Source organism: Hemitrygon akajei, chromosome 25 (genome assembly GCF_048418815.1).
Source record: "Hemitrygon akajei chromosome 25, sHemAka1.3, whole genome shotgun sequence".
NCBI lineage: Eukaryota > Metazoa > Chordata > Chondrichthyes > Myliobatiformes > Dasyatidae > Hemitrygon > Hemitrygon akajei.
The window spans coordinates 558513-581338 of NC_133148.1; the positions used below are offsets into that span (position 1 = coordinate 558513).

Here is a 22826-nt window from a genome sequence, read left to right on the forward strand (position 1 = left end):
GCTCGACCCGATACCTGCCTTGCCACAGATGCTAACCTCTTCGACACGCCGCGTTCCTCCCGCAGTATTATTTTTGCTCCGGATTCAAGCTGCTTTCGTTGTGTGTGCGCAGAATATGAATTTGACTCTTTACGACGATTAAAAAGTAGATTGGCACAATCGTTGTTACGATTCTGTGCCCATTCTTCTCACATGCACGCGCTATCTATCCACCATCCTTCCAATTTCAAGCAACTGCCCTAGCAGCGTGTGACTCTGCCACCTCCCTTCGCTGTCTTACTCTTCCTGTGTGCCGTTTGCTTCCAGTCTTTCCCTCTCTGTTTCTCTCTGTATCTATCTACTTATCTCTCTCTTTCTCTATCTCACTCAGTCATAATTCCCAGCCGGATTGCTGCAAAAGTTCAACTGTTAAATTTAATGTCAGAGAAATGTATACAATATGCATCCTGAAATGCTTTTTCTTCGCAAACCTCCACAAAAACAAAGAAGTGCCTTAAAGAGTGAACAACAGCTAAACGTCCCTAAAACAGCTAAAAGAACCCCAAAGTCCCCTCCAGCTCCCCCTTCCCGCACGTAAGCGGCAATGAACAACGATCTCCCAACCCCCTACCAGCAAAAATAAACGGGCAACCTTACTATCACCGAACCAAAGCGTGTGCTAAGCAATAGCAAAGACACAGACCAAAGTTACCTGAAAACCTTTCGAGCTCTGTGTCCGAAGATCGCAAAGACCTCGGGTCTTCGGGCCCACGGCGAAAGATTTTCCGGCCTCCCCGACAACACACGAGTCTCCAGCCGTGACACCGTACCTGGATCCGCCCGTCACCACAGCCCCAATATCTTAGGCTTCCGAACACGATCGGGATTCCCAACCCAAACCCCTGGCATGTCGAATAGCGGCCAGTCGTTGAATCCTGAGAAAGGGTCCCATTCCCGCAGAGATCCGAAGCCTCCGTGTAACTCCAGGTCACGGTCTTCAAAAAGAACCCCGAAAGGGAAAAATAAAGATATTAAATGTAGAAATAGAGCTGTTCCATAATTTTAATGATTGCATGTGATTCTACCAAATCACGGCAGTTCCACTAAGTGTGTAAAAAAAAAACCTATCACTAAACTCTCAATATTAAAAGAAATCTATTTACTCTCCCCTTAAATTTATGACCTTCAGTTCTTAATCTTATAAACTTACATATGTGTTATGGCCCACATTTGAAATAACTAAAGGAGTTGAAAGCTGAAATACGAGGAAAGTTGAAGTATTTTTAACGGATGAGAGTGTACAGGGGTACGACAGCCTAATGCATACAGCAGTGTCCGAGCAGGAATTCAGAGAAAGCTTTTCAATTGGTCGGTAATTGTGCTTCGCCGTTTTCTATTTGTCGGACCAGGATGGCCGAGTGGTTAAGGCGTTGGACTTAAGATCCAATGAACGAATGTTCACGTGGGTTCGAACCCCACTCCTGGTAACTCATTATCAGTTTCACACTGAATTTTCCTGATCAACCGTATATCGACGCACATATTTTTCACAGTTGGGAGCCCATTCACCATAGGAGCCATCCTACTTTTGACGCATTCCACCCTCACCAACCTCGGCGATTTCATTGGAATGAAAATACGGACGAACAGCCGAAAAATGCCACGATCCCTCAATCTGATTGAAAAACCCACTGCTTTCTGAAGATGCTGGAAATCCGGAGCAAAGCAAGCAAAATGCTGAAGGAACTAAGTAGGTTGTCAACGTCTATGAAAATGAATAAAATAATCGATATATCGGGCCCAGTCCGTTAATAAGGGCTGAAAGGTAAGGGGGAAAGACGCCTGAATTAAAAAAAAAAATACCGGAGTACGGATAGGAAGAAAATTCAGATGATTATACGTGAAACCGGGTGGGTGAGAAAGGTGATGCGCTGGAAAAGAAGGAATCTGAGAGGAAAGGAGAGTGGACCATTCGAAAAAGGGAAGATGGGCACCAGAGTAATGAGACAGGAAGGAGAAGAGAAAAGATAATAGGACTGAATGGGGGACAGAACAAGAGGGAATGTAGAACAGGAAAAAAATTACTGGAGAGAAGTACTCGTTGACATGAAGCAGTTTCTTTATTTGACAACATAAGATACAGCAGAAAAAATATTGAGGCCCTTTCAGTCGAAATGTCTCGCTGACCCACTTTACCTGAAAATCAAAATACAACTCCATATTTACAGTGCTTACACAATGGGGGTTTTTTTGGGAACTACACGCAAATCACAACTCCTGATTTATACCCAGACCACAGATATCCAAGTGAATTTTAATCAGCATTGTCTGTTCAGTGATTTAAAGCTTTTGGGGAACAATGATTCAGTTTCATTTTAAATTAAATTTACAATGCATGTTAGAATCTGAAGGCATGTGGCCGAAGACAGTTAAATTAACTGCTACCTGTGCTTGACCCAAAAATCTCTTCAACAAAGTTAAGGAGCTGGAGAAGATGAAATCTGACAGGAGACGAGCGTGGAACATGCGAGGAAGGGAAGAATGAGTGTCGCAAGGGGGTGGTGATGGGCAGGTGAGCAGAAGAAATAAGAGCCAGAGTGAGGAATAGAAGAAGATGGAAGGAGGAGAAAGAAAAACAAATACTGTAAGGCGAAATTAATATCCATGCATTCAAGTTGGAGCCTAACTGGACGGAATATGAGGTGTTGCTCCTCCACACTAAGAGTCGCCTCACCGTGGCAGAATAAGAGTCCATAGAGTTCAGACCAATATGTCGGAAAGGGAATAGAGATTGGAATTAAAATGGCTGGCCAGCGAGAAATTCCGTTTTTTCGCAGATGGAGTGAAGGTGTTCGACAAAGCGTCCCTCAACATCTGTCGGGTCTCAGCAATCTATAGTATCGGGAGCACCTGAGATCAGAGACGTATCCGATGCTCTCAATACTCCGATGCCCAAGAAAGGAAAGCGTCATCCTGGGAACGGATGCAGAGAAGCTGAAGAACAGAAAATATAGGAATAGCATTTACAGGATACGCTAGACAGAGGTATAATCAAGATAACAATGGAATAGAAAAGCTGTCACCAGAGATGGAGAGAGAGAGATCGAGAAAAGGGAGAACTGTTTCAGAAAATATCCAGTTGAATGTTAGGGCATGGTGGACATTGGTGGCAAAGTTGATGAAATTGACGAGCTCTGCATGGGTGCAGGATGATACACTTATAACGTCGTCACTGTGTAGCACAGAAAGAGCTGAGGAGCATTACCTTGGAAAGCTTGAAACTTGGATTGCTCCACGTAGCCAGCAGAAGCACTGGCAAAGCCCTCAGGGGCGAGTGTGTCTGATCGCACAGTAACTTAAATGCTTCCGTTCACAAAGTCTTTGTTGCCTCGCAACTGAAAGATGAAAGAATTATGGAACCAAACGGAACGAGCATGTTTTAACAGAGTCTCTCTGTTTCTTACTCTCAGCTCTTCTCTCGCGGCTTCTTACAAACAATATTATCCTCATAACCTCTCCTTCTCTTCTTTCTCTCTTTTAATCACTCTTTCTCACGTCTTTCCAGACCCCTCTCTTTCTCCTTTCCCTTATATTCCCTTCCTCTTTTTGTTTTCCCTCTCTTATAGCCATTTTTCCTTTCTCGATTCTCTCTCTCTCTCTCTCTCTCTCTCTCTCTCTCTCTCTCTCTCTCTCTCTCTCTCTCTCTCTCTCTCTCTCTCCTCTCTCTCTCTCTCTCTCTCTCTCTCTCTCTCTCTCATTCTCTCTCTCCTCTACCACCTTTCCTCTCGCTTTACCCTTTCGGTCCTCGCTTTGCTCTGTCTCCTTTTGTCTTTTCACATTTTTTCGCTGTTCTCCGTGCCGTTTCCTCTCTGTTATTCATTATCTTTCTTTTTCTCACTCCCTTTTCGTCCAGCCATCCACAAATGTTCAACACCCCTATCACTCTGTCTCCTTTCTCTCTCCCTCCCTCTCTTTCTCTCTCTCCTTCTCTCTCTCTCTCTCTTTCTCTCTCTCTCTCACACACACACACACAACATGCTCACATTCTTTCTCTCTGTCACATACAAACACAGAGTTTCTATTATAATAGTTTCACAATGTTGAACTTTCAGAAAAGGTTGGTATTTTACTCTTCTGAAATCTGACTAGATATATTGCGATGATTAAAATCACAAGGATTAAGGGGGTTATCAGCAGAAGACGGAAATGTGGAAGGGATTGTTAAGGCATGTTGGAGGACGCTGGAACCAATGGTTCATTGTTCAAGCATCTGATCGACATGTCTCGCATGCTGACTGAGCAGAGTAGACAACACTGCGATGATGGTAAAGGCCAAAGGGGAACCTCTGGTGTGTGTTTCCCTCATTTAAAACTGACAAACTCTCGACTGAGGACGTTCGCAGGAGCTTCTCGAGGGGTGAGGTAGCTGTCATGACAGCAGATGTTTCAACAGTCTCGTTGTTTATAGGACTGAAGACGTTCTCAAACAAAATATCATAGACGTTGTCTATCATAGGCCTAACGTTGTGGGCCTGTGTTGGAAATTAGAGAAATAAACATTGTCAGATATACAGAATATTGAGGGAGTTTATGATCGTAAATGCCGAGAGGAGAATTTGCCCAGTGAAAGGTGATTGGACAAAGAGACGTCGACAGGGTTGAGTGACATTATCTTCAGAAACCGGGCTGAAGATGTTGGGATCTGATGGGAAAGTGAAACAGTCTGCAAGCAGATAGAGGAGGGATGGTGGGCCGCTGTGAACAGTTCCTGTGAAAGGGGTCGAGATAAGTGACCAACTGAGTACAATGCGCGGTGCCCTGGAGCAGGAAGGGAAAGAAAAAGGGCGATAATATGGGCCGTAGTTTCAAAGAAGAGAGTCCAAAGGGAATTCAGTGGATCAGCTGGATAGAGAACGAGAAGGCAGGAATATTTGAAAGTGGAGAATGAAAAGTTCATGCCGTCGCTTTTCAGATACCCCAAGGAACACGGGGTGCAGTTTCTCCACTTTGTATTTGGCCTCGCCCTGGAAATGAAAGAATCCGACGAGGTCAGTCTATCCCTATTAAAACGTTTTCTTCGTATTTTCAATACTCTCTTTCCTCCCTTCCGTGTCTGAAGTTGCAAATGAAGAACCTCTTCGCTGTGGGTGGTAAGGGGCATTGAATATCTCGTTCCTCGGTGTTGTAGACTTGAGTACTCTCTGTCCAGGGAGGGTGTGTTGCCGCCTGCGTTTCCTGGACGGGCCTGCATTGTATGATGATGGCGAATTGAAGGCGCTGTCTGGTACCAGAGCCCGCTGCTATCAGATTAGATTTTGATCTAGATCTGCCGTTACACTAGAACAAAGAAACAGGGGGGGATCCGGCACGGCAACCCGGAAATACTTAAATGGTAACTGTTGGCCATTCTTGTCCAGAGAACCCGATATCCTGACGGATCTTTCTTCAGACCGAATAGCATTCCCAGTGATGAATATTGTCAACATATTTCCAGCAATTTTCCACGGTTTTAGGCTTGCCAGATATAGGCTCAGCCAGCTTCTGTGTAGCCGCAGGTACCATGAACTTTAATTTCTTCGGATCCCACTCAACGAATCTCGTACCTGTAACAAATACGTTTGAGAGCGGCCCTGATGACACTGAACAAGTAGAGAAGCACTTACCAGTTAAGCAGTCTCTTACCAGGAAGAAAAATCATGAGGATCTGCAACCAACGCAGTGAAGACATGGTATCCGAATTATCATCAACAGTAGGACATTTGAAATTGCGTCACGAGAGTGTTAAAACAACGTAGGAAGCGGACCCATGTTCAGAACACAGGCACGGAGATTGAGTCTGGATTCTTTGTTCGGCGTAAACTACGAACAGCAAGCTGGAGAAATCTTGACACGGAGCCCTGATATTGCACCTTGACACGGAGCCTTGACGCGGAGTCTTGACGCAGAGAAACGGAGTCTCATAGGTAAACCATGAAACAGGAGCTAGACTTAGAACAAAAGGGGTTCGGGTGTCTCCATTTCAATGACCTCTCCCTGGTTGCACTCCTGCCTCAACTACCCAGGCGATCGCTGGCCGCAGCCTCTCAAAGGATGAACGATGATACATCAACCCATGTCTTTCCCCATCATCTGTAGTTTCGCAAAGGTATTCTTTGATTGATTGTTTTCTACGATTTCCTGAACTCTAAGGGTACCATTGGATTCGATAAGCTAAATGCATACATTTATTGTTAGAGAAATGTATACAATATACATCCTGAAATAATATTTCTTCGAAAACATCCAGGAAAACAGAGTGGTGCCCCAAAGAATGAATGGCAGATATTAGAAAGGCAAAATCCGCCCCCCAAAACCTCCCGCCCCCCCCCCGCCACGCATAAGCAGCATCAATGCAACGAAACCCCCCTTCCCCACCAGTAAAAAGCATCGGCCACCCAGCAAGAGCACTCAACCCTGCAGCAAAGCATTAAGAAAGACAGATATATGCAGTACATCGAAGGCAAATCCTTCATCCAGTAGTCGACATATCACAGGCTCTCTTTCTCCCAAATAAAGGAAAAAGAGGTGTTCCCTTTTCACGACGAGGAGAGAGACATAACAAACATCTCGCTGATTTATGGTGTTCAATGTCTGTGGCGTCGCTTTTTCCGAGCTCTGTGTCCAAAGAACTCGGGTCCCTAGTTATTGCTGATTTAGATCTCCCGTGTACTCACACAGCACATCAGGCGGCAGCACTGGCTTCGAATCAGCCCGCCTCCAGGTCCGAGACCCTGAAGGCGCACTAATCTTACCACTAATTACCACTAATCCTGGTGGTAGGGTATGTGGAACTGTTGTCGAAGCCATCACAGTCGGCACATTTCATTTATTATTTTCCCTATGAAATGTGCTTTCTGATCAGAGTCCACCTGGACTCTGGAAGATTTAAAAGGACGGACAGAGGCGAGGCAAGGTAGGTTTAGTTTTCAATTTTTCCTGTTATTTGAGAAAAGAGGGAATAATGAGTGTGAGGGCTCCTTGTTGTTCTCGGTGTCAGATGTGCGAGGTTCTGGAATCTCCTAGCCTCCGGAACGACCATATCTGCACCAGGTGAGACGAGCCGCAGCTCCTAAGGGACCGTGTTAGGGAACTGGAGCTGCAGCTCAGTGACCTTCGTCTGGTCAGGGAGTGTGAAGAGCTGATAGAGAGGAGTTACAGGCAGGTACCCACACCAGGGCCACGGGAGGCAGACGTGGGTCACGGTTAGGAGAGGGAAGGGGGAGAGTCAGGTACTAGAGAGCACCTAGGTGGATGTACACCTTGAGAATAATTACTCCTGTTTGAGTACTGTTGGGGGGGGGGGACAGCCTACCTGTGGGAAGCAACAGTAGCCGTGCCTCCGGCACAGAGTCCGGCCCAGTAGCTCAGAAGGGTAGGGAAAGGCAGAGGAAGACAGTAGTAACAGGGAACTCGATAGTTAGGGTGTCAGATCGGCGATTCTGTGGACGCAGTCAGTAGACCTGAATGGTAATTTGCCTCCCTGGTGCCAGGGCCCCGGATGTTTCTGATCGCGTCCAAGATATGCAAAAGTGTGAGGATGAGGAGCCAGATGTCATGGTACATTATAGGTACCAATGACATAGGTAGGAAAAGGGATGAGGTTCTGAAAGAAGAATATTGGGAGTAAGGAAGACAGTTGAGAAGAAGGACCGCAAAGGTAGTAATCTCGGGACTACTGCCTGTGACACGCGACAGTGAGAGTCGGAATGGAGTGAGGTGGAGGATAAATGCGTGGCTGAGGGATTGGAGCAAAGGGCAGGGATTGAAGTTTCTGGATCATTGGGACCTCATTTAGGGCAGGTGTGCCCTGTACAAAAAGCACGGGTTGCATTTGAATCCTAGGAGGGCCAATATCCTGGCAGGGGGATTTGCTAAGGCTACTGGGGAGACTTTAAACCGAATGGTTGGGGGTGGGAATCAAATTGTAGAGACTTGGGGAGAGGTTGTTAGTTCACAAATAGAGAAAACTTGTAGACAGTGTGTGAGGGAGGGGAGGCAGGTGACAGAGAAAGGGAGCGCTCAGACCGAAGATGTAGGGGAGAAGGAAGAAAAAGAAGATAGTAAAGTTATTTGCACCGTTAGGGATAAATAAAGAGTAAGAGGTGGAGAATTTCTTAAATACATTTATTTTTAATGCTAGGAACATTGTAAGAAAGGTGCATGAGTTTAGAGCATGGATTGATACCTAGAAATATGATGCTGTAGCTATTAGTGAAACATGGTCGGAGGAGGGGTGTGATTGGCAATTAATTATTGCTGGATTTCTTTGCTTCATGTGTGATAGAATCGGAGGGGCAAGAGGGAGAAGTGTTGCATTGCTTGTCAGAGAAAATACTACAGCGGCGCTTTGGCAGGACAGATCAGAGGGCTCGTCTAGGGAGACTATTTGGGTGGAAATGGGGAATGGGAAAGGTGTAGTAACACTTATGTGGGTGTATTATAGACCACCTAATGGAGACCGAGAATTGGAGGAGCAAATTTGTAAGGAGATAGCTGATATTTGTAGTAAGCACAAGGTTGTGATTGTGGGAGATTTTAATTCTCCACACATAGACTGGGAAGCCCATTCTGTAAAAGGGCTAGATGGTTTGGAGTTTTTTTAAAATGTGTGCAGGATAGTTTTTTGCAGCAGTACATAGAGGTACCATCTAGAGAAGGGGCAGTGTTGGATCTCCTGTTAGGGGATGAGATACGTCAGGTGATGGAGGTATGCGTTGGGGAGCACTTCGGGTCCAGTGATCACAAATCCTTTAGTTTCAATATAATTATAGAGAAAGATAGGACTGGACCCAGGGTTGAGACTTTTAATTCGAGAAAGGCTAACTTTGAGAAGATGCTAAAGGATTCAGAAAGAGTGGATTGGGACAAATTGTTTTATGGGAAGGATGTAATAGAGAAATGGAAGTCATTTTGAGTTGAAATATTTAAGGCTACAGAATCTGTATGTTCCTGTTAGGTTGAAGGGAAAGGTTAAAAGTTTGAGAGAACCATGGTTTTCCAGGAATATTGGAAACTTGCTTCAGAAAAAGAGAGGGAGATCTGCAATAAATTCAGACGGCATGGAGTAAATGAGGTGCTCGAGGAATATAAAGAATGTAAGAAGAATCTTAAGAAAGAAATTAGAAAAGCTAAAAGAAGATATGAGGCTGCTTTGCCAAGTTGAAAATAAATCCAAAGGGTTTCTAGAGTTATATTAATAGCAAAAGGATAGTGAGAGATAAAATTGGACCCTTAGAGAATGAGGGTGGACAGCAATGTGTGAAGCCAAAAGAGATGGAGGAGATTTTGAACAATTTCTTTTCTTCGGTTTTCACTATGGAGAAGGATATTGAATTGCATCAGGTATGGGAAACAGGCCAGAGAAACTATGATGATTAAAGAAGAGGAAATACTCGCGCTTTTAAAGAATATAAAAGTGGATAAGTCTCCGGATTCTGACAGGATTTCCTAGGGACTTGTGGGAAGTTAGTGTAGAAATAAAGGGGCTCTGCCAGAAATATTTTAGATGTCATTAGAAACGGGGATGGTGCCGGAGGTTTGGCATATTGCTCATGTTGTTCCATTGTTTAAAAAGGGTTGTAAGAGTAATCCTAGCAATTATCGGCCTGTAAGTAGTGGGTAAATTAATCGAAAGTATTCTTACAGTTGGTATACATAATTATCTGGATAGATATGGTGTGATTAGGAACAGTCAACATGGATTTGTGCGTAGATGGTCATGTTTGACAAATACTATTGACTTTTCTGAAGAGGTTACTAGGAAGGTTGACGAGGATAAAGCAGTGGAAGTTGTCTATATGGACTTCAGAAAGGCCTTTGACAAGGTTCCACGCGGAATGTTAGTTAGGAAGGTTCAATCGTTAGGTATTGAAGTAGTAAAATGGATTCAACAGTGGCTGGATGGGAGATGCCAGAGGGTAGTGGTGGATAACTGTTTGTCAGGTTGGAGGCCGGTGACTAGTGGTGTGCCTCAGGGAGCTGTACTGAGTCCAACGTTGTTTGTCATGTACGGTAATGATCTGGATGATGGGGTGGTAAATTGGATTAGTATGTATGCAGAAGATAATAACGTAGGTGGCGTTGCGGATAAAGAAAAGGGTTTTCGAAGCTTGCAGAGACATTTAGGCTAGTTATAAGAGTGAGCTGAAAGACGGCAGGTGAAGTTTAAAACTGATAAGTGTGAGGTGCTACATTTTGGTAAGACCAATCAAAATAGGACATACATGGTAAAGGGCATTGAGGAATGCAGTGGAACAGAGTGATCTAGGAATAGTGGTGCATAGTTCCCTGAAGGTGGAATCGCATGTGGATAAGGTGGTGAAGACATGCTTTGGTATGCTGGCTTTTATGATTCAGAGCATTGAGTATAGGAGTTGAGATGTAATGCTAAAATTGTACAAGGCATTGGTGAGGCCAAATTTGGAATATTGCATACAGTTCTGGTCACAGAATTATAGAACAGATGTCAACAAAATAGAGAGAGTACAGAGGAGATTTAGTAGAATATTACCTGGGTTTCAGCAGCTAAGTTACAGAGAAAGGTTGTACAAGTTATGTGTTTATTGCTTGGAACGTAGACGATTTAGGTGGTATTAATAGAGGTATTTAATATTATGAGGGGCAGAGATAGAGTTGAAGTGAATAGGCTTTTTCTATTGAGAGTAGGGGAGATTCATACAAGAGAACATGAGTTGAGAGTTAGGGGGCAAAAGTTTAAGGATAACACGAGAGGAAACCTCTTCACTCAAAGTGTGGTAGCTGTACGTAATGAGCTTCCAGTAGAAGCGGGAGATGCAAGTTCGATATTGTCATTTAAAATAAAAATTTGATAGGTATATGGACAGGAAAGGAATGGAGAGTTATGGGCTGAGTGCAATTCGGTGGGACTAGGTGAGCGTAAGCGTTCGGCACCGACTACAAGGGCCGACATGGCCTGTTTCCGTCCTGTAATTGTTATCTGGTTATATGGAAGTTCTGCAGAGCTCTTGAAGACTTGTAAAAGTTCAGAAGAGTTGTAAGTTTACCCGACAATAGTCAGTGCAGCGCTTCGGACGGTGCTGTCTCTGGTTAGGAAAGATTCTACCCGCCGGCTTAAGTGATCCATAATTACAATACAATATACACAAAATGCTGGAGGAACGCAGCAGGCCAGGCAGCTTAATGACAGTTTATCACTACAGAGATGCTTGCTGGCCAGATCAATTCCTCCAGCATATTGTGTGTATTTCTTGGATTTCCAGCATCTGCAGATTTTCTTTTGATCCTAATGACGAGACATAAGATTTTCCCCAACTTTTGGAATGGAATCCAAGGGTCCCCTCGGAGCTGTCTGTTTTTATTCAACTGGGTTCCGACGTTTCTTCCTGCACACTTCCGATTTCTTTTTATTACTTTCTGTTCCTTACTCTTCTCTTACCGTTCAGATTGCACTTTAATTACTGTCACTTGAGCTGGCAGAGAGTGCATCCAGCAGTTGTTGAATTGGGTGCCCGTGCTGAATACTTGCACCCGTTGTGGTTACAATTCCTCATCGCCCCCAGCCATCCGATAACCGCCCCGAAAGAATACGGGCTGTCTGAATATATACTTGCTTGTTTGCTTTTGCTGTGGAGCATTGTTTCTGTCAGGGCCAACAAGTCGGTCATCTGAGTTTAGCAATCCCCTGGCAGAAGCTCACTCTTCACCTGCATCCTTCACCGCAGTGCACCCAATCCGTGTGTTCAAGTTTATGTACCTCCGAGACGCATCCACAAAGCTATTCCCTGCTTTTCATCTAGAGCTGTTTCATATGCGCCCATACCTTTTTCCTGCTCTATTCCTCTTTGACATCCGTGTGCCTCCCTCTCTGTGAGAAGTGCACTCGCGGGATTAATTCCAGTGTCCCTAACTACCATTGCTGAATGGTGAACAGCTGTCAGTGCGATTACGGTGGTTGCGTTGTATACGAATTTGGTTGTACGTGTTCGCTGCCCCTAGCTTGTGCATATTATTTCACCCTTTCCTTGATCTACAATTGCCCTTGCTTCCCTTTCAGTGACCATTCCGAGAATAGTACACACGTTATTTGTACTTATCCAGAAATACCATGAAAGAGGCGCCTCGCCTATTTTGAGTATCTGCAATTCGCTTCTTTCTACCTTCACTGTTATTTCACCTGCTCCGACAATATAAACTTCTTGTCCATTTGTTGACAACTCCAGATCAGCTTTTGATACTATTCCCCGTATCAACTAACATATCACGTGTTTGGAAAATATTCAATGACTTTTCAAATTATGCAAATTGGTACACATTCCATTGACGAACACTTCCTCAAATCTGCAAATCTTCTACGAATAATATTCGCATTCTTAAGTCGATCACGTGACCATGGAGATCAGTTTCTGCACTCCTGTCATTTTCCGGGCAAAGGGCTCCCTCTAGCGAGCGCTCACTGCATCACGGGGCGCTGGATTTTGTCCGTAGCTGTCATCACCTTCCAACACTGTGGGACTCATGGCACAAAGATACACAGCAGAGTCCGACACGAAAGCCCCAGAGATCTTCAAATGTGCCGTCTTGTTGCCACTCTCCAAACCACCGGTAAACCTCGCCGGACATTCTGCATGCCGGTACATCTTTCCTGTGCTAGACAACTTCAGCAAGTATTTTGGAGATTCCACTCGATGTTGAACGTACCAAAAAATATAGCTAGCTACGCCTGTGTAATTACAGTTCAATGTTACATTTTGTTCTTCCACAATCGTTATATCAGTCGGCCGCTGCGTCACGGAATCTTTCCCAATTGCTCCTGTAATAAAATGACAGAATGCATGAACAGACTGAGCTTTCTCCGGACATAAGGAACAGATACAGACCGTTACCGCGAAGACTCACCGGGCATCATAGCCAATATAATCAGCAGAGAACACAGGAAATTCATGGTGTCCGGATCGAAAGACAGCTTAATTGCAGACCAATAAGTTAATATCCTTCACCGATAATGAAGAGCAAAATCAGACCTGCGGCGTATTTGAGCTTGCGTAAATGTGGGTGCGTAGTCCTACCGTTGCGTTGATTGGCTGTGAGCGCCGAATGAATCCGGTCCGGACACCAATCACATTTTGTTTCAGTTTTTTTTTTGCTGTTTCTGCTTGCCTTTGTACCTTTCTATCTCGTATTACTTACTCGCAATGTTTCTTCTCCTTTCTCTTATTTGCAATCTCACTCACAAGAAACATAGAAAGATAGAAAACCTACAGCACAATTCAGGCCCTTCGGCCCATAAAACTATGCTGAACATGTCCAGCCACACCAGAACTTTCCACAATTGATGGAAGCTGATCCACAACAAACGTGAAGGTAGAGGACTCCGAAATTGCGAGAGAAATCTCTGAATAACATGCTAGAGAATGAAGCATTCTCTGGTCTGAACGCTGATTACTGAATGTACATGAATAGTTGAATAGCAGAAAATAGAAAATATATTGCAGAAAATGGATCGGCAGGGACAAATTGATAACTTCGATGCCATGCTAGACTGAGGAAGATTGCAGGCGGAATCTGAAGACAGTTACGCTCAGCCTGAATGGGGAATAGAAGTGGGCTGGCCCCTTTCAGCAGTTGCACCCAGCGATCAACTGTGTAGATCGAACAGGAGTGCAACCAAGAAGAGGTCGTTGCAGTGATTGAAACGGAGGCCACCCTAACCCTTATGGTACATCGATGAGAGGGACTGTGCGCCAGATGAATTTACTTTGCTACTGCCCTGGAAAGAGTGTTTTATCTACCAGCGAATGGAGGGATGAAGACAAGAAATTGACTAAACTTCAATCCGTCAGCAAAGAAAGAGGCAACAGGCATACGCATGAAGCTGCATTTCTAAAGACTGTCGTTCACATTTCTAGTGAAACTTTCTGCTTAGCATTTTGAAGGTAGCAATTAGGTATGATCGGGTAGATGTAAGTGCGCCTACAGGAATTATGGGACATTCCGACGCAGGGCATTTTTGCTGCCCAATTTGAGTAGATCATCCTTAAGATTCGCCTTTCGTGCTAGATAATTATTTTTGTCTGGGATGTTAAGAGGACGGAATGTTCGAGAGAATTTTAGATCCAACACATGTGGCAATTAATGTAACTGACTTTGGCCACCAGCTTTCAGATTCGAATATGCATTATAGATTATTTTAAAGTGCAGCTCTGAACAATAGGTTCCTAAACGCCCTTGATCACGGATCAGACAATGCTTATTAAAACGCATTTAGCTGCCTGTAGTATGGTTGCGAATTGAGAGGTGTGAGGTTTGTGTGTGTTTCCAACGAAAGCATTGCGGGTGCATTGTAAATAAGGGGTTGTCCTTTGATAGTTCGTACATAATATTTGAAGTAGCGTGGGCATCGAAACCTTTCAACAGAAAGGGACTGAATACAGTATATTGCCTGCTATAATTTGTTGTTTTGTTTTCAAAAAATGCTCCCTGAGCATCATCGACTCTCGTTTTTAGGTGTGTCTTTGCTCCACCCTCTACTATGGGACCCTACTACCTAACTCCTCCTCTCCTCTTTCTGCGGGTATTTCTCTTTCCGCGACTCATTTTCATTCGTCTTCACCACTCACCACTAATCTTCAACCAGGCACTTATTCTTGTAAAAGGTTCGATAGCTTCACCTGCCTCACTGTGGGGGCGCAGCCCTGCCGGTGGATTAATACTTCTTTCTATCTCCTATTACTTCCTGGCAATGCTACTCGTGCTTTCAATTATTACAAGCTCACTTACTGGAATCATAGAAATATAGAAAACCTACAGCTCAATACAGGCCCTTCGGCCCACAAATCTGTTCTCAACATGTCTTTATCACAGAACTACATAGGCTTAAAGATAGCCCTCTATTTTTCTAAACTTCGTATTCTTTCCATATTCTTCACCCTCATTCGTTCTTTCTTTTCAACTGCATCTCTCTCTCTCTCTCTCTCTCTCTCTCTCTCTCTCTCTCTCTCTCTCTCTCTCTCTCTCTCTCTCTCTCTCTCTCTCTCTCTCTCTCTCTCTCTCTCTCTCTATCTATCTATCTATCTATCCCTCATTCATTATGTCATGTTCTGAATATCGCTCACTGTCCGGCATTTATTCCCCTTATCTCTTCTCAATGCTTGGTCTTCCTCCATATTCCTCACTGCATGTAAATTCAGTTGGTGAATTGGTGTGGTGAATATTGAGTCTTATTTATCATCTCTCATTTCTCCATATCTCTCTCTCTCTCTCTCTCTCTCTCTCTCTCTCTCTCTCTCTCTCTCTCTCTCTCTCTCTCTCTCTCTCTCTCTCTCTCTCTCTCTCTCTCTCTCTCTATCTCACACACACCGTCTCTCCCGTTCTCTATCTATCTATCTATCTCTCATTCTTTATGACATGTTCTCAATGTCGCTCGCTGATGCTCCAGCATTTATTCCCCGTATCTCTTTTCAATTCTTGGTCTTTTTCCGTATTCCTCACTGCATGTAAATTTACTTTAGGAATTGGTCTGGTGAATAATGAGTCTTATCTCTCTCCCTGAACACCTCACATCTTATGTAGCGCTGGCTTTCAGCCGCTATGAGCGATTGATAGGGTGAAAAATCAGATTCCCTTATGTGATAATTATGCGTTGCAGTGAGCCTCGGGGTGTATAGACTGACACAGTATGTGAAAGGACTTTGTTGCTTTTGTAATTTTTTTTGAAGTTCATCATCAAACAAACACTTCCATCAGATGCATTTCAGACATTGTACATACATATCATTTAATCATATATATCACAAATCTCCACAAAGTATTTACCTGAGGTATACATTCATAGTGAAAGAACTTTATATGCGATTTAACGTATTGAAGGATCAAGCCAAACAACAGCAACACATCGATGATGTCATCAACACATCGAGAAATCCACTGGGAAAGGAGATAATATTTCCAAATTCCAGTGACCAACTCATGGTGAGGGTGTTGCTTGAAAGTGTATGCTCCCAGACGGATCGGACCACAGATGGTACTATTAAAAAGTGGCACGTGATTGTGTGAAGGCTTTATGAGTCAGCAAGTGGGAAGAATGGATTCAGGTTACAATGTGAGACTCAACTTCTTGGTGCCACCACAGTCCAAAGATAAAGTGCAGCTAGCAACTGTGCAATTATAAAGAATCCAGGAGATGGACAACGGCCATCTACACCAGAACTGACCAGAATTGATGGAAACTGATCCACAGAAAACGCGAAGGTAGAGGGCACCGAGATTGTGACAGAAACCCGTGAATAACATGCTAAATAGTGACGGTAAAAGTAGTCTGTCTGACCGATTATTACTGAAGGTATGTGGTTAGTTGAATAGCAGGAAATAGGAAATATACTGCAGAAAATGGATCGGCAGATATTTAGGTTAAAGCAGACATATCCATAACTTCGATAGCATCGTAGAATGAGAAAGATTGCAGACGGAATCTGAAGGCAGTTACGCTCAGCCTGAATGGCGAATAGAAGTGGGCTGGCCCCACTCAGTAGTTGTGGCCAGCGATCGACTGGGAGTGCAACCAGGGAGAGTTCGTTGCAGTGATTGAAATGGAGACCGCCCAACCCCTTAACGTACATCGATGAGAGGGCCTGTGAGACTGATGAATTTACTGTGCTGCTGCCCCAGGAAAGAGAGAGTTTTAGCTACCAGAGATTGGAGGGCTGAAGACAAGGAATTGACTAAGCTTTAATAGGTAATCAAAAAAAGTGCCAACAGGCACACGCATGAAGCTACATTTCTACAGACTGTTGTTCACATTTCTGGACAAACTCTCTGTTTAGCAATCTGAAGGTAGCAATTCGGTATGATAAGCTAGATATACATCCGCCTACTGGAATTATAAGAATATTCCGACGGAGGGCATTTTTGCTGTCCAATTTGAGTAGATCTTCCTTAAGATTGGCCTTTTGTGCTAGACAAGAGCACTGAAATTGTGTGTGTGTGTGTGTGTGTGTGTGTGTGTGTGTGTGTGTGTGTGTGTGTGTGTGTGTGTGTGTTGTGTGTGTGTGTGTGTGTGTGTGTGTGTGTGTGTGTGTGTTAGAGAGAGCGAAATGGTGATCGATAGAGCAGTAAGTAGAGCGAGAGGCAGGGGAAGACAGAGAAACTGAGAAGGGGAGAATTAGTGGTAAAAAAATGTAAGAAAGGAATGAGGTCCAGCCACCGTAGCGTAGTGTTTATCGCGAAGCTGTTTACAGTTCTGGGCATCGGATGTACTGATAAGTATGTTAATGATTTATTTTAATTTGACCTGTGATTAGGTTAACCTCTTGCATCTCTGGAGTTGAAGCTCGGTGCCTGATTGCAGACTTCCGCGATCCACTGCTCAGGTACATAAGTAAAATAAAAGTTGAAAGTGTGTGACAAAGAAAACATGAGAGAGAGGGGAAGACGGAGTGAGCGAGAAAAAGGGAAAGGAAAAGTCAGGGCAAGAGGGAATAATGGATATATCGGCGTGGGGGTTGCATGAGAAAACAATTGAGTAGATTGAAAATAAAGAGGAAAAGAGAAAGTATAAGGCTGGATCGTGATAGAGGAAAGCAACGCTTGTGAAACTGAAAGAGCGATGGGTGTAGGGACACGGGACGGAATGAAAAATGGAAATTTAGAGATGAATAGGTTGTGAGGCGTTCAGACAGAAAGAGAGAGAGCTGTAGAGATGTTAAATAACACTCAATATTCACCACACCAATCATCAAATGAATTTACATGCAGTGTGGAAAAATGGAAGAAAGTCCAAGCATTGAGAAGAGATACGGGGAATAAATGCTGGAGAGTCAGCGAGGGATAATGAAAACATGTCCGAAAGAATGAGAGATAGATAGATAGAGAGCGGGAGAGTGGGTGTTTGTGTGAGAGAGTTAGAGGTTCAGTGGAAAGGAAAGAAGGAATTAGTGGGAAGAACATGGAGTAGCTGGCAGCTGTCCATCTCTTGGAATCTCTTATAATTACATGGTTTCTAGTTGCACTCCTTCCCCCGCTTTGACTGTGGTGGCAACAAGAAGGTGAGCCTTACATTATAACCTGAATCCATTGGCTGTCTCGTGAAGTCTCCACACAAACACGTGTCACTTTTTTGAAAGTACCATCTGTGGTCCGATCCAGCTGGAAGAATACACTTTCAAGCAGCACCCTCACCATGACTCGGTCACTCGGACTTGGGAGAACTATCTCCTTTCGCAGTGGATCTCTCTGATCATCAATGTGCTGCTGTTGTTTGCCTCGAACAATCAATACTTTAAGTAGCATATAAAGGTCTTTCACGTACTGTGCCAGTCTATCCCTTTACACCGTGGCTTACCGCAACCCATAATTATCCCATAAGGGAATTTGATTTTCACCCAATCAGTAGCTCATAGCGGCTGAAAACCAGCGTGCGCTTTGAATTGCTCGGAATATCATCATGAGGAACGCTAATACATCAACCGACGTATTTCCCGATTAGCTGCAGTTTTGGTAAAGGTATTCTTTGCTTTATGTTTACTACCATTCCTGAACTCGGAGAGTTCAATAGGTTCTGTAGGTTAAATAGGTACATTTGCTGTCAAAGAAATCTATACAATATACATCCTGAAATAATATTTCTTTGAAAACATCCAGTAAAAACAGAACAGTGCCCCAAAGAATGAATGACCGATATTAGAAATGCAAACACGCCCTCCTAACACCCCCATACAACGCATAAGCAGCAACCAAGCAACGAACCCCCACCCCACGAGTAAAAGGCATCAGCACCCGGCAAGAGCACTCAAGCCTGCAGCAAATCATAAAGAAAGACAGATATATGCAGTACATCAAAGACAAATCGTTCAACCAGTATTCGACATATCACAGGCTCTCTTCTTCTCCCGAATAAGGAGAAAAGAGGTGTTCCCGTTTCACAGCGAGAGGAGAGACATAACAAACATCTCGCTGATTTATGGTGTTCAAAGTCTGTGGCATCGCTTTTTTCCGAGCTCTGTGCCCGAAGAAGAAATCGGGTCCCAAATCCTTGCTGCTTTAGATCTTCAGTGTACTCACACAACTCGGCGGGCGGAGGCACCGGCCCTCGAATCTTCCCGCTTCCTGGTCCTGGACCCGGAATGCGCACTAATCTTCCAGGCCGAGTCCTTGGTGGGTAGGATATGCGGAATCGCTGTCAAATCCGTCGCAGTCGGCACATTTCATTTACCACTTTCCCTGTGAAATGTGCTTCCTTGTCATTGACCACCTGGAATAGTTCTTCACCTTGTAAGATTATCTGACAACACTCCGTGCAGCGCTGCTGGCGGGTGCAGTCTCTGGTTGGGAAAGCTTCTACCCGCCGGCTGAAGTGATCCATAATTACAAGACAATACACAGTAATGCTAGAGGAACGCAGTAGGCCAGACAGGCTTAATTACAGTTCATCACTACAGTGATGCTGCCTTGGTCAGGTCAATTCCTCCAGCATATTGTGTGCATTTCTTGGATTTCCGGCATCTGCAGATTTTCTTTTGTTCACAGTGACGAGACATAAGCTTTTCCCCCTGCTTTTTGAATGTATCCAAGTGTCCCCTCGAAGCTGTCTTTTTATATTCAACTGGCTTCCGACGTTTCTTACTGCACACTTGCAAATTATTCTTATTACTTTCTGCTCCTTTCTCTTCTCTTACCGCTGAGATTCCGCTTTAATTATTGTCACTTGAGCTGGCAGAGAGTGCGATCCAGCAGTTGTTGTATTGGGTGTCCCTGCTCAATAACTGCACATGTTGTGGTTACAAATCTTCACCGCCTCAGGCCAGCCGATAACTGCCCCTGACTCTCCAGCATTTATTCCCCGTATCTCTCCTCAATGCTTGGTCTTTCTGCATATTACTCACTGCATGTAAAGTTAATTAGGAATTGGTCTGGTGAATACTGAGTTTGATTTATCTGTAAAAAATAAACGAGAGAGCTTATCTTTAGACATATGAGCCCTATGTACCACTTCAAATTGTAAGAGGAAACGACGAGCTCATAATGATGAAGAATTAACCACTTGGAAAATAGCCCTCCAGATCTCATCGGATAACGATGTCTGTAAATCCTTTTCCCAATCTTTTTTTTAATTTTGTCGAACGGAGCCATTCTCTGTCAAACACTATATGGTAATGTACCCTTTTCTCTCTCTTTTTTTTACAAACCAGCTTTGCCTCCATAGTGGGTGTAGATTTTTATAATATAATTAACTGTATTATTGTACTTCATAATTCAATTTATTTTATTTGATTGATCATGAATATGCGATACCGTGATTATATCGGTGGGATTTACACCTACTGCATTTTGTGCTACCTTATTTTGATTTATAATAAATATCCTTATGAATTCTGTATTTATGTATATGAAATTTAATTAAAATAATGGAAAAAGAAAGAAAAGAAAGTCTTATTTATTATCTCTCCAGCTCTCTGTCTCTGATTGCCTCACAGCCTATTTATCTCTAATCTTCCAGTTTTCATTCCCACCCGGGTCATTACTTTCTCCAACGATCATTCCTTCAGTTTCAGCATTGTTATTTTCCGCTATCTCCTTTCTGCTTTATACTTTGTCTTTCCCTCTTTCTTTGCAATTGTTTACTCAATTGTTTTCTCATGCCCTCACCGATATATCCTTCCCTCTCTCTTGCTCCGTCTTTGCCTTTCCCTTTCTCTCGCTCACTCCGTCTTCCTCTCTCTCATGCTTTATTTGTCCCACACTTTCAATTTTTGTTTTATTTATCTACTTAGCGGTGGATCGCGGAATAGTCCCATCGGGCACCGAGCTTCACCTCCAGCGATGCAAGATCCTAACTAATAAGAGCACAATTTACAATCAATTATTTACCTCCCTATCAGTATTTCTTTGGGCTGTTAAGCGGAGACTGGAGATCCCGCAGAATTTCCGCACATTCCGAAGGGAGTTCATACAGACCTTTTTTTTCAATCTTTTTATTAATATCAACATATTAAGATAACAAAAATTGATACATAATTAATACTTAATTATACGGATTACAAAATTAAAAACTAACATAAAAGGATATATAAACAATAGATACAATAAATTAAGTCTCCCAAAATCATACATGATACAAATATTATGTGTACAGGACAAGAAAACTAGGTATAACAATATGAAAAAAACACAGAAAAAGCAGAAAAAATAATATTATACCCCAAACAAAACTGGAAAAAAAACTACTCTAACAAGCTAACCACTAACTAAAAAAAAAGAAAAGAAAAGAAACGTGGGCTGTTTATAATATCTAAGAAAAGAAAAAGAATCATAAGTGTCATCAGCTCCGATCCTCTCTACATGGATATAGTCAGAAGCAGAAAGAAATAGGTTTGGAAAAAGATCACATTCCATCATATGAAAATATTGAATAAATGGACTCTAAGTCTTCTCTAATTTAATAGAAGGATCATATATGACGCTTCTAATTTTTTTCCAAATTTAAACATAACATACAAACTAATGAAATGTGGTAGAGGGATTAATCTCTTTCCAATTCAACAAAATAGATCGTTTTAGCCATTAATGTAAGAAATGCAATCATCCGACAAGCAGAAGGAGATTAATGAATTGACCAATATCAATATCATTGGTATATCAAAAATTGTGGTGATAGGGTGAGATTGCAAATCAATACTCAATACCGTAGAAATAATATCGAAGATATCTTTCCAATATTTTTTCAAAGACGGACATGACCTAAACATATGAGTTAGTGAGGCTGACTCAGAATGACAGCTGTCTCATATAGGATTTATATTGGAATAAAAACGAGCTAATTTATCCTTGGACAAATGAGCCCTGTGCACAACTTTAAACAGTATTAACGAATGTTTGGAACATAAAGAGGATGAGTTAACTAATTAAAGAATTTTTACCATTTCTCAATAGGAATAGTAAACTTAAGCTCCCTTTCCGAATCATTCTTAATTTTATAAGAAACCTCTGATCGTCTTTTCATAATTATATTGTAAACATTTTCTATTACACCTTTCTGAAAAGGATTTAATTCTAAAATTTTCTCCAAAATACCCATAGAATCCAGATTTGGAAAGGTAGGAAGTACAGTGCTTAAAAACCTCCTAATCTGTAAATATCTTTAAAAAAAATGGGATTTGGGCAAATTATATTTATTAGATAATTGTTCAAAAGACACGAAACAATTATCCAAAAATTAATTGGAAAATCGTAATATACCTTCAGTCTTCCAAGCTAAATAGGCTTGGTCCAGAATAGAGGGATGAACAAAGAAATTAGATATAATAGGAATTGCTAAAACAAATTGATTCAACCCAAAGAATTTCCGAAATTGAAAGCATATGCGTAGAGTGTATTTAACTATCGGATTGTCAATTTGTTTATGCAAATTAGAAAGAGCAAAGGGAAGAGAAGTCCCTAAAATAGAAACCAGAGAAAACCCTTGTACAGATTTAGATCCCGAATTTACCCAATGAGGACTAAAAGATAAATCCAAATCCCATAACCAACATTTCAAATATCGGATATTAATTGCCCAATAATAAAATCTAAAATTCGGCAATGCCAGTCTACCTTCCTTTTTCAGACTTCTGTAAGTATCTTTTACCTAACCTAGGATTTTTATTGCGCCATATATGTGAAAAAAATTTTGAGTCAACATTATCAAAAAAGGATTTCGGAATAAAAATTGGTACCGCTTGAATATATATAAAAGTTTAGGTAAAATGACACCGCCTCCGTCTGTCGACGGGGTAGCAGTAATTTTCTGCTGCTCTTAGTTTTCTCTCCCTCCCCCAGCTTAAATTTTGAATTTAATT

The 22826-nt window shown here is 42.6% G+C and overlaps 1 non-coding gene across 1 annotated transcript; it reads left to right on the top strand.

Annotated features, from left to right (window-relative positions):
- The first annotated feature begins 1383 nt into the window (after positions 1–1383).
- Positions 1384–1466, top strand: trnal-uaa (transfer RNA leucine (anticodon UAA)). Its single transcript has one exon. It is a non-coding gene; the product is annotated as a tRNA-Leu (tRNA).
- Positions 1467–22826: the final 21360 nt, after the last annotated feature.